This window comes from Ambystoma mexicanum, chromosome 3p (genome assembly GCF_040938575.1).
Source record: "Ambystoma mexicanum isolate Mex_15411 chromosome 3p, UKY_AmexF1_1, whole genome shotgun sequence".
NCBI lineage: Eukaryota > Metazoa > Chordata > Amphibia > Caudata > Ambystomatidae > Ambystoma > Ambystoma mexicanum.
In genome coordinates this window covers 1,272,833,535-1,272,849,962 of record NC_090925.1, presented here as the reverse complement: position 1 = coordinate 1,272,849,962, position 16,428 = coordinate 1,272,833,535, and the positions used below count along the sequence as shown (strand labels likewise).

At 41.2% G+C, this 16,428-nt stretch overlaps 1 protein-coding gene across 2 annotated transcripts in view; it reads right to left on the bottom strand.

Moving 5' to 3' along the window:
* CCDC134 (coiled-coil domain containing 134) overlaps positions 1-16,428 on the bottom strand; it is a 163,690-nt gene that overhangs the window by 116,218 nt on the left and 31,044 nt on the right. For both annotated transcript variants that reach the window (XM_069652775.1, XM_069652774.1), the window contains exon 2: positions 528-735. The gene's annotated coding sequence lies outside the window, so the exon portion shown is untranslated. The remainder of the gene's footprint in view (positions 1-527; positions 736-16,428) is intronic.

The window sequence follows — 16,428 nt, the reverse complement described above, 5'->3', positions numbered from 1 at the left end:
CTGTATTGTGTTTAAACGACATGAACTCGAGCTCGCCTCTTTGATTTCTTCCTACTCTCCCGTGCCCAATTTCTTCCCTTTGTTCCTCACCCCTGATCGTTCTTCCAGCTTTTGCTCCTTTTCTCTATTAGCACCTACATTATTTCTTCCTACTCTCCTTTCCGTTCACTCCATTCCCAATTTCTTCCTCACCTCTGATGCTTCTTTCATCTTTCGCTCCTTTTCTCCATTAGCAGCTAAATTCTGGAATAAGCGCCTCTTTTGTCTTTCTTCCTCTCCCTCTCTCGCACTTGTCTCAAGTCACTTGTGTTATCTCCATGAATGTTTGTTAACCAATCCAATCTTACAAACTTTTTTTACTGTTTCTTTTTGTCCCAGCACTTTGGCATATATCAATTTATAAATTCAATACAATACTAATACATTCAAAATCGTAGGATATTGTTGCTTTGCTTAAAGTCAAAAAACATTTAATTGGTACATGTTGGTACATCAAATGTTTCTCTCAGCCACTTGTAAAAGCTTACCTTTGCAGTATTTTTCTATGTTCACATCCACTCAAACATCAAGTGGTTCACGCTTTATGTTGCCAAACTTCAACTGCGACTTCGTTTAAATCCATTTAATTTGTTCCAACAGGTTAGTAAATTTTCACTGGTGCCATGGATCTTGCAGTTTAGTTCTTGAGGCGTTCGGAAACAGCAGCCATATAAAGCATGCTCAGCCAATCAGAGACTATCACAAAAGAATATTACATGATAGGATTAGTTTATGATAAAGAATTCTGTAATTTTGTCACAGTTTGAATACCCTCAAAACAAGTTCTTTCAAACAGCCAGTCTACTTTAGTGTTAAAGTGTAGAGAATGACGTTCTGTTCAGATTTCTTCTCCATCGTATTAAAGCTAAGATTGTTAGCACATTAACACAGTATTATTATGCTATTGTGTCTCAAACTCTTGGTCACAAGCACTTTGCTGTGAATAAAATGAGGAGAGACATGAACCGCTACCAATGATTTTTGAAGTTGGAGTTGAAAGCTTGGATACTTCCAGTAATCTTAGAAGCCACTTCAGTGTATACACTTTTGCAGTTTTACCATTTATTTGACTTTCTTTCTAACAACCATTGCTAATAAAACATGAGATGCCAAAACATGCCTCTTTGCAGTTTTGGTGCAAAGTGGTTGCACTTACCTCAAGTGCAGCTTCAGATCCATTAAAATTGTTTGCATGCAAAAGGTACTTTCCTAAACATGGAGCCCGCCACGGAGAGTGGGGAGCCCTTCCGGCTGTCCTTAGGTCCTGGAGAAGGGTGCAGTTCCCCATTCTCTTTGGTCCCGAGCTAAGGGAGCAGCACTTCAGATTTGCTGCACTGATTTTTTTCTCTGCTGATGCACCAAGACCAACACTGAAATCAGGCATGTACTGCCATACTTCATCAACATGTAGAACCATAGGTGGATGAGTGAGAATAGGCTACCAGTGTTGTGGCACCCCCGCCCATTTATTTATTTATTTCTATAAAGGAGGAACAAGGGACCCAGATGTACATTTACCACCTGTGCTGCGAGACATAGCAGAATTCACAAAATACACAATCAACCAGGCCAAGTCAGAAATAATACCTCTGACCAACTCCACGATCCAAACTACAGCTATGATGGCCTCTGCTGGTCTCCCACCACAGCATGATACCTGGGCATCATAATGGCACCAGACAAGAAAACCCTGCATTGCAATTACTATGCTCCATACTTGACACAACTGTAATACAAACTGAACGCATGGGCTAAATTGCCACTAATCACTGCACGGACGTATATCCCTATTGAAAATGTTAGCGGTACCCAAGCTACTATACATATTCACCGGTATCCTGATCTGGCCAGGTGGGAAATTCTTCGACACACTATAGAAGATGTCTTCCCAATTTGTATGGGGAGGACGCACGGCTAGAATCAGCTGGCCTAAACTATGCGAAAGCTATGATACTGGTGGGCTTGCGGCCCCAGACTTTCTCTTATACTACTACGCTGCACAAGCACACTTTGCTAAATACTGGAACAATACTGCAGAACAATTCGCACATATACATGCGGAAAAGTTCACAGCATCTCCCCAGAACCTTAAAAGCATGATATTCTCCAAGATAGCAGAGGAAAAGATTCTAGCGGACCCGTTGTCATCTACAGTCCGGGCATGGAAACAGATCCTCAAAAGAGTGGGATGCGACGAAATGGGATCCGAAAAAGCTAGCCAGGATTGGGGACCTATTCCCAGAGGATCGAGTTCTCACAGCTGCAGACATCCATAATGGGGCACAAGCCAGACTAACCACAATATTACATCACCAGCGCCTAAAGGCAGCCTGCAAGAAGACATGGCTGTCCTTCCCGACAGCAGCACCAGTGCACAAATTCCTATCTGACATCCTGACACAGGCGGCTTTCACAGGCAGCATATCCACACTATACAGAACAATACAGAGCAACATCCCATCCAAGAACGAAATGAAAACCATATGGGAAAGAGATCTAAACACGGAGATCGACAAGCAACCCTGGACGAACTACCGCAAATACACTAAATCCATCTCCCTATGCGCCAACTTCAGACTTATCCAGTTCAACATTTTAAGCCACTTACATATCACACCTAGCCAAGTCTCCAAGTTTGATCCCACTAAGCAAAAGTCATGTCCCAAGTGCGGTACAACGAACGCAAACGCGATACATATGTACTAGGAGTGCCCACCAATCAGGCAATACTGAGAAGAAATAGCAGAAACTATGAACGATATAGTTAACACAAACATCCCAACCATGCCGCTGAAATACCTACTGGGGGACATCGGAAAGGCATCTGTCAAAACCTGCAGACTATTTGCAGTGGCAGGAGCAGTGGCCAAACGGAACATTCTCAGGAAATGGAAATCCAAGACTCCGCCCACACACAAAGGCTGGCTCCGGGACCTGGTAAACACACAAGAGTGTGAAGAGACCTATGTAAGGGTTATACAAACCACCTCCATACCCAAGGACATATGGGGCCCCCTCAGGGCATAACTACTGAATGCGGAAGAGATATAAGAAGAATGAAGGAACCACATCAAAGACTAATTAGCCCCAAACTCCCTTCCTCCCTCCTCCCCCTTCCTCCCCTCCCATACCCTCTACCTAACTGACCAGAGGCAGCCTATGCCCATGCCATGTGCAATGGACTTACTGTTACAGTGATACTGTGATGTTCTTCATGATGAACATGCTATGCCAGTATAAAGTTTTTAAAAAAATGATAATAAAGGAGGAACAATGCTACTTTGATCACAAAACAATGTACAATAGATAAGAAACCAGATTTGACGGGAAGAAGTGAGCTTCTTATAATCGGGTGAGCTTGAGGGACAGTCTGACCAGGTTGTGGAGGGGAGTAAATGTAACAGTCACTGATGACAATACATAAGTGGCCATACATAGATTAAGGACAACCAACATTGGATATTTTTAAGTGCAGGTAGGGGATACGGCCAGCTGTGGTCAGGATGTGACCATGATGGGTGAAGTGCTAGAGTGGAGGCAGATGTAACGAGGGACATAGGGCCTCATTACGAGTTTGGAGGCAGCCATGCCCTTGATAAGGGCATGGCTGCCTCCAAACTCGGGTCTGGGGTCCCTGAATGGGGAAATACCAGGCCATTCAAACTTTGGAGGGCCCGGTATTTCCCCATTCAGGGAAGCCAGACCATCCCCATTCCCATGGGAATGGGGAGCATGTTAACAACGGGTCCGTTAATGACAGGCCCGTTGTTAACATGCTAGTCCCCTCGCTGGACCCGCAAAAGACGTCTTGTCTGACCAGACGTCCAGAGGGGGTCCCGCAAGGGGACCTCGTAATAGGGCAGAATGAATTTTACGGCGCCGGCGCCGTTAAACCCATTCCGCCTGGGTCGTAATGAGGCCCAAAGGCATGTTAGAAGCGAGGTAAAAATATTAGCTAGCAGGCAGATGAGAGGTAGGTTGACAGGGTAACTCGGATGTAAGGAGGTAGATTTTTAGTTTGGTCTTGAACAAATCCGTGTGCACTGTTTCTCGGATGTCCCGGGAAAGAGAATTCCATGCAAGTGGAGCAAGAAGAGAGAAACAGCAGAAGCGAGAGGAAGCACAGGGAGGGTCGAGGATCCACAAGGGTAATCGAGGGGGCAGAGCAGAGATTACAAAGAGTCTTGCAGAGATGGATAGATTCAGTGGTGCTTTACCGTGGGTAGACTTGTGAAACAGGAGACGTTATTTAAATCTGGCCCCTTTTTGCATCATCAGCCATCCATCCTGGTGAAAGCACAAGGAAGTAGGAGAGAAGGGAGGGAGTTCAAAGACTCCTGGTAGCGATGTTAATGACCTTCTTGAGAGGACAAAAAGCATAGTTGAGGAGACCAAAGACAAAGATGGCACAATAGTCTGGTTTAGAGAAGACAAGAGCGGTTATGGAGATGATTGGCGGCGTTGAAAGGAAGGAGGTGGCAGATTTCCCTAATATTGAGGAGGTTGAGGCAAGCTGCCGTTCCAGTTTTGGAGATGAGAGTGGAAAAGGTGTGAGAAGGGTCATAGATGACGCTGAGGTTTCTAGCTGAAGAAGAGTCTGGGAGAGTGTCAGGTGGGAATTGCATAGGCAGAGGAAGAGATGAGAGAGAGCTTTTGGCAGGGAAGAGCATCTCTGTTTTGGTAGAGTTTAACGTCAAAGTGCAAAGCCATCCAATATTTAAATGTAAGAGAGACAGTTGGAAACTTCGATAGAGAGATCAGAGGAGAGTTCAGGAAAAGAGAAGATGTGTGTCGTCTGCAAGGAGTTGGTACAATAACCCAAAGGAGGAGATTAGTGCCCCAAGAGTAGAGGTGTAGAGTGTAAAGAGGAGCAGATCCAAGAGAGTCTTGTGGAACACCAACAGTTAAAGGAGTGAGTTGAGAGGTGTCAGTGCTCCAGATAGGATTTTGGAGTGTGAGTATTGTACTCCCAATTTTAAGAATTGAAGAGTAAATCCAATTTGAAGAGAGTAAAAATTAGTTTAAACCTTCGCAAGAGAGTAAAACGTGCCTGACAACTATCCAATTTGTGCGTAAAATTAAAACTGTGTTCAGAAACATTAGTGACAAAACAGCTGTATTTCAAAGTAGTTATACATAATGTATTTCATCAGCTTCATCTTCATGGTACTTGGGCACAAACTCTTTTAAGAGCTACTACAGATGCCAGGTAGTTACATCGGGTGATTCATAAATCAAGTCCCTCACTCTACCAGCATCACTTCACTGGCTCTCGGGCCTACTGTTGCTGCCTGGCACTACCCACTTGAGAGCCACTCATGTTTTTGCTCCATCTCTCTTTCTCTTTGCTACTCTGTTTCCCTGTCTCTCACTTTGATGCTCTGCCTCTCACCCTTAAGTGTTGCGATGCCACGTTTTGCTGTCGTATTAAGGCTATCATAAAGAAACACTGGAATACTGTCACATGTGACAAGAGTGGAACACCTATTTAAGGAAACCCCCACGTTTGCTTATCAACGGAGCGCTAACCTCAAAGACAGGTTGATCCATACTAGACCACCACAAAAGAAGAAACAAACTAATCGTATAGGCACATTTCCATGTCTGAACTGTAGCAACTGCAGCTATATTATGAAAGGCGACACAATAAACCATCCTTATTCTGGAGAGAAGATTAAACTTAAAGACTTTGCTACGTGTGATACACCAGGGATCATCTATGAGATCAAATGCCCATGCGGGTTGTATTATGTTGGCCAAACAACGTTCAGCAAAGGCAAGGTGGAACAAACACAGATCTTGCATTAGGAAGAAAAACGCAAACTCAGCAGTGGCCAAACACTGGCAAAACAAAAAGCACAACTTGGCTCAAATTAAGTTTGTGATTTTGGAAAAGGTTCAAAGAGAAAAACATGAGGACTTGCAAAAGAGACTATCAACGAGAGACATTTTGGATTGACAGATCGAGTGCCTAGACACCAAAAGGCATCAATGAAGAGATAAATTATATGTGCTTCCTCTGAAAAGGGAAGACACAAATGGGATATCACCAACCAAAACATTGGGAACTTTGTTGCAATTCTTGTATTTTCTGATAATTTGGATGTAATGTTTACGATAATATGGTTAGAGTTTGTTAATTATCTTCATATTGTTGTATGGATATTCCGTTTGGATTTTTTTGATTTTAACAATGCATGTCTCCTTCCACTAATATATATTTACATAATGCTTAATCACCACTGTCACTCGTAGGATCATTTTGGAGAGAATCCCGGTCATTTCTGATCGGGTGTAGAAGTAGGAACCAAGCACTGTTTCCTCCAATTACACTGCTGCAAGTCTAGATCAGACAGAATATAAAATGTGGTGAACACTGGGACTCCCCCTTTACCCTTATTGTCAATCTCTGTTTCCCTTCTCATCCACACAATTTTGCTTGCATCTCGACGTACACGCCGCAATTGCATTGAGACTTAAATATATATTATGGAAACAGCACGATTGTGATCGCGCAGTTTAAGTAGACATTTTACTTTAATGCACGCACTCGATACCTCGAGCACTAAATGTTTCCATGGCGACAGCCCCGCCTCTGTGTGCACCCACACGTAGAGGTGGGAACAGAGGTGTACGTGCGGCCGCGTTCGCACGGCTCCCCGTCGCCCTGCCCCCATTGCCATGGACGTTTTAGTCAAGTGTTTGAGCCCGCGCACATTTCGCTTTCACACGCGAATGCGCCAGGGTCCAGACTGCTGCCACTAGACTCACAGGTAAGCGATCCAGACACAACGCAGAGATTATACCGCCCGTGTACTCCACAGCACATTGACAGTCATTCGCTCTCACATTTAACAGCGGCACTGGACGATATGAGAAATATTTGCACTTTCCAGGAGAATTTTAACAGCACATAAGGTACAAGATGTGAATGTGAATGACATAGTATTATGGGTTGTCTATTTTGAACGGCATTATAATTCTTGCTCCCGTCTTTCTTTTCTTTTTAATATCGAAAATTCCGGATCCACTTGGGGTATGTGTTTCATATTTACATCTATACATTTTCAATGTAAATGTGGTGTGTTATCCTACTTGACATAATTATACAGAGTTGTGAGATTACATATTAGTACAGCCCTGAATATGGTCATAGACCGAAATGCATAGGCATATGTACTAACTCACAAACAGTCCCACGTATTCATGGGGTGCCTCACTTATAAAGAGTGAAATCAAGATATGAGAATCGAAATGTGAATTAAACATTTCTCTTGAGAAACTTTGAATGACCTGTTTTTTGACTGTTTGGTGACTAGATAAATAAATGATCAGCAAATTGAACTATTCGTGCAACCCTGACAAGGGTCAACTGTGAGCACCAGTTTTAAATAAGGTACGATTACCTTATTTTCTCTTTGTTTCTATATTGTGAGGTCCGGATGCCAAAGGACCTTTCCTAAACTGGTAGCTCCAGGATAAAGTAACTTTAAGATTCACATCTGCATATATTGAACTTTTCTACAAAACGTATTCCATAGTGCCCACCTGTACTCTGTTTCTCGTTAAAGTTCAAACCACATGCCTAGCTATTTGTTGCTCTCCAAGAAAACAAACCATGTCTAGTGCCCTTTCATGCACGAAAACGCATGCAATCTTAAAAAAAAAAAAACATCTTCATATAGAACACCCACAAAAATGTCGTCCTCACAAAAGCCAAAAAAAGAGCTTGCTGGGCGGCTCTTTTAAAAAACTTCAAGAGATCAAAAAGCTCTAGCCATTAAATGCAATTGATGGTCTTCTGTGATGAAAAGAAAGCAAAGTATGAAATGCCCATGCTGCTGCAACTGCGCTGCCTCTATTAAAGTGGATTAAGACTAAGGAAAATGAAGCAGAAATGCAGCCCTTGTTTAAGACAATTTTCATATTACATAATACTACATGTGTCCTAAAGCAAAGTGAAAAGCATGTTTATGATTAAAGATGCTTTAATACCACGGTAACCTTCAAAATGCAAGAAGTTGAACAAAGAGAAAAAACACAAATGCCCTTTCACGTTAATCAGAAAGTATTATCTTGACAGAATCATTAACAAAGGAGAGTGCTAAACACACCAGGACTCATCTCAGTTGCTTCTTTGGATTGCTAAATTAAAGAGCGGATTTGCAAACTGCTGATAGCCAGGCTGTCACCAGTGAGCTCCATGATTTATGGGGGTGCTTCCATAAATAGCCCGTGTAAGTGGTACGCAAGGAATAATTAAAAGGGCTGTATTGACAAGATTTCTGTGCGTAAAAAGGCCTGATACACACCTTATCTGGAGGGCTGGGTGTTGTTGCTCCAGGAGACAGGACAGAGAATTGGTGAGTTGCAAGGTAGAATTCAATCTAGGCAAGGCCTTGATCACGAATCCCGAGTATTAAGGAGATCAGAGTGATCGACGGTGTCAAAGGCATCAGACAAGTCAAGGACACCTAGCACCACCTCATGGCACACAGTTTACAGGCCACTGCTCTACTGTACATCCTGGTGCTTACAGTTAAATAAGCTACCAGCCATCCCCAGGTACTTGGCAGAAATGTACTTAATCATGTAGAAAAAGAAAATAAGAAAACAATAAAACACAAGACCATGCAATTTGGCCAAATGCCACTAAGGCAGCCCGGCTCATGAAGTGAAAACAATAAAGCGGTTAATAACAGTGTGCATGTAGGGCTGACATTTGCATGCTTTGTGAACTGGAGAGAGCACCTGGTCAAGTCTTCCCATTCAGGCGGTTGACTAGAGGGCTTCCATAAAATATGCGTAAATTTGTGGGACATTCTTTGGTGTTGGCCTGTACAAGGGTGGCTAATGCCTAGTGGAAGGGATCCAAGCCCACGATAGTGTCCTGGCTGTCAGATATAGCATAGTCACTTTTCTGTAATTATCTTGAAACTAAGCAAGCTTACTGCAACAGCGCCACGATGCCTAAGGGCCATTTGTGCACTTTGTAAATGTGAATAAATAAATAAAATTGTCACGATTTAGATGTTGCAATCATTTGTTCTATGCCACTGCATGCACGCCTCCCAGATATGTGGGCCCCTTATGTGCATTATTTGTCTATCGCCAGATGAGATTTCCTTTGATTGTTGACATACTGCAGTATTGCATAGATGGATCCATTTATTGTAATTTTCCATTACATATATATTCCTCTTGGACTGTCATTAGATGTCGGGTCACTCAAGTGTGTTATTGTTGCATGTAAATCAATAAACAAATAAAACACATTTTTTTTTTAAAGTCTGCCCATTCAGCATCTACTGCAACATGAGGGACAAAGGTTGTATTTTAAAGTCCAAGGCAGGTCTTGTTGGAGCAGTTGAAAGAATTTTAAACAAGTGCTGTATATTGCCGATGTATGTAGATTAGAGTGTACATTCATGAGCCAGTTGTGATCCGGGAACTTGCACAAATGAAATGAAAGCCTGAAATTAAGCCTCTGTGTACACCATTATGTTCCTTTGAACGTAAAAATCACATGTTCTCCAAGTGGCGTGGTCACGCTTGATTCAACTGTATATTTTTTCAGTAGACGAGTTGTCAGAGGAGGGCCACTTTGCTTATGAGAAGTCAGAATTGCAGAATTGTACTGCTCAAGCCAGGCAAGAAGTATGCCGAATGGTTGGGGCAGACCCAATCAAATTATCCCATGGACACTGTCCTGCCAACTGAAGTCAGTCCCGAACAAGCATTTGCAAAGTCAATAGGAGAGGATTTGTAAAAGTGGATTGTCACGTCACCACAGGACAAAGCGGACATACCCTCTACATTTGTAAAACAAGACCTACTGATTTTGACAATGTGTGATATTGTAGATTTACCATTGAATATAACCAAATCTTCCACTTCAGAGTATCTGCAGAGCTCTGTGCTCGTCAGCCTTATTTGCGTTTTCATTTTTCGGACCAGCACCTATTTTGCGTGCTCAAGAAATAAGCAAACTGGCATTATATACCAATGAATCAAAGTGTTGTGTAGAGAGATTTGCCAGGATGGACAGAGATAGGACAATAAATATGGTTGTTCTAACTTTGACATTTTGAAGAAAAAGCACTGTTTATACACATACCTATTTGCCTGTTCAGTAAAACGTACAGACAAGAAAGAGCACAAGCTTCTTTCACAAACCCCTACCACTCGAGCAACCATATAGCACTTCATGGAAAAATGACCAGGAGTGCATGCACATGGCATGCACATGTTTTTTTCTGAAGAGTCTTCAATAGTGTGGTAAACTGTCCAGCTTGCCTTTTGCTAGAGCTTTTAACATGAAGTTTTCCATAGGTAAAAAAAAACATTCTGCCCAAATCTCTCAAAATTGGCCACTTTCCTAATATTTTATCCCGAATTGGTGCACTGAAGAAAAATGTTCAAAATTGACATGGCAAATTTTGAGATACTAACATTAGAAATGTATCTGTATATGCTGCATGCGCAGAATGAATGCACCATTTTCATACAAACTGTCCACAGAGCATTTGGAATAAAATGTACACCTTCAATACAAAATGTCCACAGAGCGTATGAGGTTTACAAAATGTACATTACACACTTAACATCTCCTAATAACTTACATTAAAGACAGGTCTCAGCTGACTTTAATGCGAGTTTCATACAAACTGCTCCTACGACACACATTCCTATCATTCATATTCCTATGACACGCACACCTACTACATATAACATGTATGACACATGCACCTACAACACACACTCCTACCACACACTCTAACACACACACTCCAATGACACATGCTCGTACGACATGTGATGATATACAAGCAATTCCTATGACACACATCTATTACACATGTGCCTACTGCCAGTAACATGCAGAAAAACGACATGCTCTCACATGCACCCAAGACACATGCACACACACCACACAAACTCTAATAAACACACACTCTGAAGATATGTGCTCCTACGACACCCGCTGCTTTAACATGTGCTCCTACAACTCATGATCCTATAATAAGCTAGGACACACGCATCTACTACAAATAACGTGAATGTCTGACACGTGCTCTTACCACACATAATCCAACCACACACACTTTTACAACACACGCTCCTATGACATGTGATCCTACAACACATGGTCCTATGACAAACACTCTTACAACACATACTCCTACTACATGTGTGCATACTACACATAACATGTGGATCTATGACACGTGCACCCAAGGCACATGGGCTTACGACACATTCTCCTACAACACAGGCTTCTACCTTACACTCTTAAGACACATACTGTAATTACAAAAGCTCCTACGACACATGCTCCTAGGCCACATGCTCCTAAGAAACGCTGCTATAACAAGCGCTCCTAGAACACACACTCCTATGATATTTGTTCCAATAACACTTGCACCTACTACATATGTGCCTACTACGCAACATGGGGGACGTACGACACGTGCTCTCACATGTACCAAAGACACAAGCACCAAGACACATGCACAATCGATATGGGTACCTACCACCCACACTCCTATCACAAACATTGTAATATCACACTGCTATAACATGTGCTCCCAAGACATACGATGCAATAACATGCACAACAAGGTATTGCAACACAGAAATGTACAACATAGATACTTACACCAACCGCTGGTATGGAACATGCTCTTATGCCACACACACATTTATCCTACATGCTCTTACAATACAGGCTAGTATTACAACAAACACACAGAATCAATAATCATGTAACCTTAAAATATAAGTATACATTATTTGGACTGTTTTTTTTTCTCCAAAAGAGTTAAGGGTAAACCAACAAAAGTCTACCAGCATCAGAAATAATTAATTTAAGGTAATATAATAAACGTTATTAATAAACTAACGATATATTTAAATCAAATATCATGGTAACCTTAACTCATCCACACACTTAACATTTTATGGCAATTTTGTAAGCTTTTCACAATTTCACACAAAAAACAATTGTACAAAATGGTAAAAATCATTCAAAAGTACAGCTATACATGTTAAAAAGTATAACATTTTTGGAAAACAAAATTAAAAATACAAACTTAAATTAGAATACACAAAAGCATGATTCCTCTCAAAAAATGCAATTATAAAATACAAAGAATACTTCCAAAAATCAATCTACGGCAACATATACATACGCATTTAAGTACAGAATATCAAGGAACATTATTTGTTTATAAATAAAAATACAAATATAAACAAGGTAGATGTCATCATTGTAAATACATATAATTTACTAAAATAAGATAAAACCATAAACATATTATAAAAATAAAACATTTACAAAACAAATTAAAAAAATCATATAGAATAAAAGTTTTGTACCAGTAACATATACACAACATGTATAGTCATTACACTGTGCATATACAATGCAAACATTTAACGTGTGCTAAATTAAATGTAGTAAATAATGCAAAATATAAATACTCACAAAAGCAGCACATATGTAATAAGGTTACCATATTTGATTTCAAAAGTGTATTATGTTGTTACATTAATTTTATTATTTTTGATGTTTGTAAACTGTTTTTTTGGTTCAACTTCAACTCTTTCACGCATTACAACGTATCAATATAACCAAAGAAGATCTGATAAAGCATGTGGCATACTCCAAAAAATGCTTTTTCAGATGGACTGGGTTGAATCACAGGATGAGATAGGCTCTCGTATATTTTACAAAGAATTTGCATTGCATACGGATAAAAGGGCACCAAGGCTAATGCATTTGGAGTGTCCCCCCCCCCCCCCGACTTCAAAATATGGAACATTTATTTGCGTTTTTTTCGAATTAATCAACTTCATTGTAAAGAACGCATTAGACAGTGGTTGCATGTCAATACTGATGACTGTCGATTCTGTAATAGATCTCCACAGAAAGAAACCATTAAGCATCTGGTTATACTGCAGTTACTTTGAAAACTACAGAATTGCCTTTTTGGGGGATTGCAATGTATTGAATTCTGTTTGCTCATGTGAAATGCTATGGAGCAAGTGCATGAGCAATCCGCATCTCTCATTCATGTGTGCCTTGGGACGGTTATGTAAAATTGAAAATGATCTCCTGCAAAGAATGAAGTCGGATGAAATTTGATAACTTTTAAATTCATATGTTGGCAATGTAATCATTTAAATCTATCTTACTTGGTCTTTTTGCTTTAAGAATTGGGTCTTTATTATTGGTTTTTCTCATTCACTTGTAATTTGGTTAGTTAGAAGATATTCACTGTTTTTAATTGTGCGTAGGTTTTGTAATAATCATCAAGTGTTGAATATTTTGATTTTATTAATGTTTTTAATGTGTTAGTGTGGATGTTTTGTATTTTTTTAAAAATTCTTGTTTTTTCTTGCTTGAATGTTTGTTAACGGTAATGTTGAATTAATTATGTAATTTTGTTAAGTGTGAAAAGTTTCATTTGTAAACTGAAACACCCAGTATTAAAAAAATAAACTCTTTTGTTGGTTTAACCTCAACTCTTTTGTAAAAAAAAAAAAAAAAAAAAAAAAGTTTTTCAAATAATATATATATATCCTAAATAAGGAAAAAAGATTATCTAACGGCATATTACTATGAAACTGGAGCTGCACTGGTGTGTCCTGGATTACGTGTTTTGTACACAAGTTGCTGGCATTACTATACAATGGTCCATGCGTTTTTTTAACATTTGAGGTACTCTACACATCCCATGTATTGTTATTGGGTAGGGTGTATATGAGTAAGGGCATGTGTTAAGGGGACAAATGAGGTGCCTTTTGCCCGGTACTGAATAGGTGGAGGTACTTAATTACTGAGAATGAATTTAAAACGTTAGGAGGGACTTATCCAGCCTAGGTGATGGACACCATGGGTGGGAAACTCACACAGCCCCCATATCTCCTGTTATGATCAGGTAGCACAAAGCCACCCCAATTAGAGTGCTGAAGCGGGTTGACACTTAATCTGGGCCTCATGTTTGTTGAGGCTGTTCTTGCTGTGCTCCTGGAAGGAGGAGAGTCTGCTGCTGCAAGATAATGTGTCCTTTTTGGCGAGTGTTCATGAAGCATGTATTTCTGCTGCTTATACTGAAGCTAGCACAGCAAGGTGCAAAACATAGCATAGCAAATGCCTGGGGCCAATGTAGGACGTGACATATCAATTTGTGCTTATCTGGCCAATGCAGTACCTGAGTAGGTAAGGCAGCACCTGTACACATGCAACTTAATCTTGAGTCTGCTTATCAGCATAATTTCTGGTGCAGGTGACCTTATAGCTGAACTTGTGAAGCTGCATCTGGACATTTGAAGTAGTTCCTGATATGAGGGGGCACACATGCATGCAACACAGAACCTGCAAGGCTGAACCTGGGCAAATGAAGCAGTTCTGACATATGGTGTTGGAATACATTGGAATGACAAAGGATGTTGATACATTGGGGTTACATCTAGGCTTATGTACATGCAAGGCTAAACGTGTTTCTAGCGTAAAATAGTGGTACATGGGCATGCAAGACTGAACCCAGCCAGATCAATGTGTTCCTAGTATATGATGGATGTACATGGATTGTAAGGCTGTACATGCGCGAATGAAAGTGCTTCTGGCAGTTTAGTAGGCAAATTAGGGTACTGCAACACATAGTGGAAAATGGCTATCCAGGACACTAGTAAAAGTGTACTTAATGAAAACATTAGGGTGATGTTAGAGCACAATCCAAGGAACGTTGGGTGATCACTCAATGCACCCTTTTAAGATGCTCAAGATGGTAGCTGGCTTTTTCGCAACATACAAACAATGCCGACGGAAGGCAAAGTGCCAGGCACCGTTGTGGCACCAGGACTATGAAGAGAACCACAAGTGACATGGGCGAAGAGTCATGACATGTGGATCAAGTAAGGATGGTTGTTCATCTTAGTTGAGAAGGGATACAATGATAAAGCTTTCTAGACTAATCTTTAGTGACAATCAACATATTTCCACATGTTCTTAACGGCAGGAAAGCTCTGACACAGGGGGGCAACAATAAAAAAGCAGAGCGCTCACCACCACTCTTGCACAGATTGGAACTGGAGAACAGTTACCAGTTTCCATTTCTCACCTCATATTATGCAGTGGCCACTGCAAGGTCTTTACTGTACATAACATCTTTCTCTCCATAACAGTTTGGATGGCGATCATTCTCTGCCCCACCATCCCTTTTTTATGTTCCGATTATAGGCGCAGAGTACATAAGGTAGAGGGAGCAGCTGCCCTCCTTCTCCTTCAATCAGGTGGGTGCAGGTGTGTCATTTTGCCCCCTGTCGAAATTCTGAAAATATTTGCATGGGATGAACAAAAAACGATATAAATCCGAGTGCTGTGCTCTTTTGAAATCACTGGGTGCTGCAGGGCTTCTGGCTCCGCTCCTGCTGGGCTCAGGCTTGGTCAAGTATTATCATGCATCTTGCAAAATGTGCAAGTGCTGCCCACTTCAAAGTGGGAATGCTGCCTCATCATTGGACTGCTTGAAACCCGATTGGAGGCGGGATGTGGGGGTAGGAAGGACTACAGGGCAAAGCTGTTGGCAGGCAGAAGAGTAGTGGATCCTAAATCAAAATGCTACAAATACAGCTCAGCAGGTAAGGCAACAGCTACTGAGATGGTATATGTTCACACCTTCCTGTGAATCACATGGGCCCAATGTTCAAGGGGCCTCAGAAAGTGTGCATCTTAGATGTCCCTTATCACCACTTTGCGCAAATCAGGTTGCGTGTCTGTGCCAAATTCACAAACGGGATGCGCTCTTAAATGCGCAGAAATAAGGCACATTCCCCTGCGTATGTTGGGAACAGGAGGAGATGTATGTGCAAATCACAACAGGGTCATTTCAAACCTGGTCATGCATTTTTCTTGAAGCGTGGCAGCCGCCATTTAAACCGCAGCTCCCTGGTCTAAAAGGATGACTTTAGGGACCATCCTGGGGTCATCTGATGATCATTGAACTACACTGGAAGTCATTCCCACATCATCAGGCATCATCACAGTGTTAATGTCATCAGAAAATATCTCAGAATGGTGGGTGATGATTTGGGGATGAGTTTAGGATGACTTAATGAATATGCTAACATCATCCCTATTTTTGAAAAACTCGCTTTTAGGATGACTTGCTGATCACTCTTCAAGAGATTGCACGTTTGTCCCTGATGATTGGGGGATGATTCTGGGATGACCCGCCGATTACTTCAAGAGCATTGCCATGAAACAGGTTTGTTCTTGATGATTTGGGGGATGACTTACTGATTACTTCAGAACATCAGAGTTTGTAGGATGATATGCGGACCAATACAGATTGTCATTCCACTTTTGCTTATCTGCACTTATGC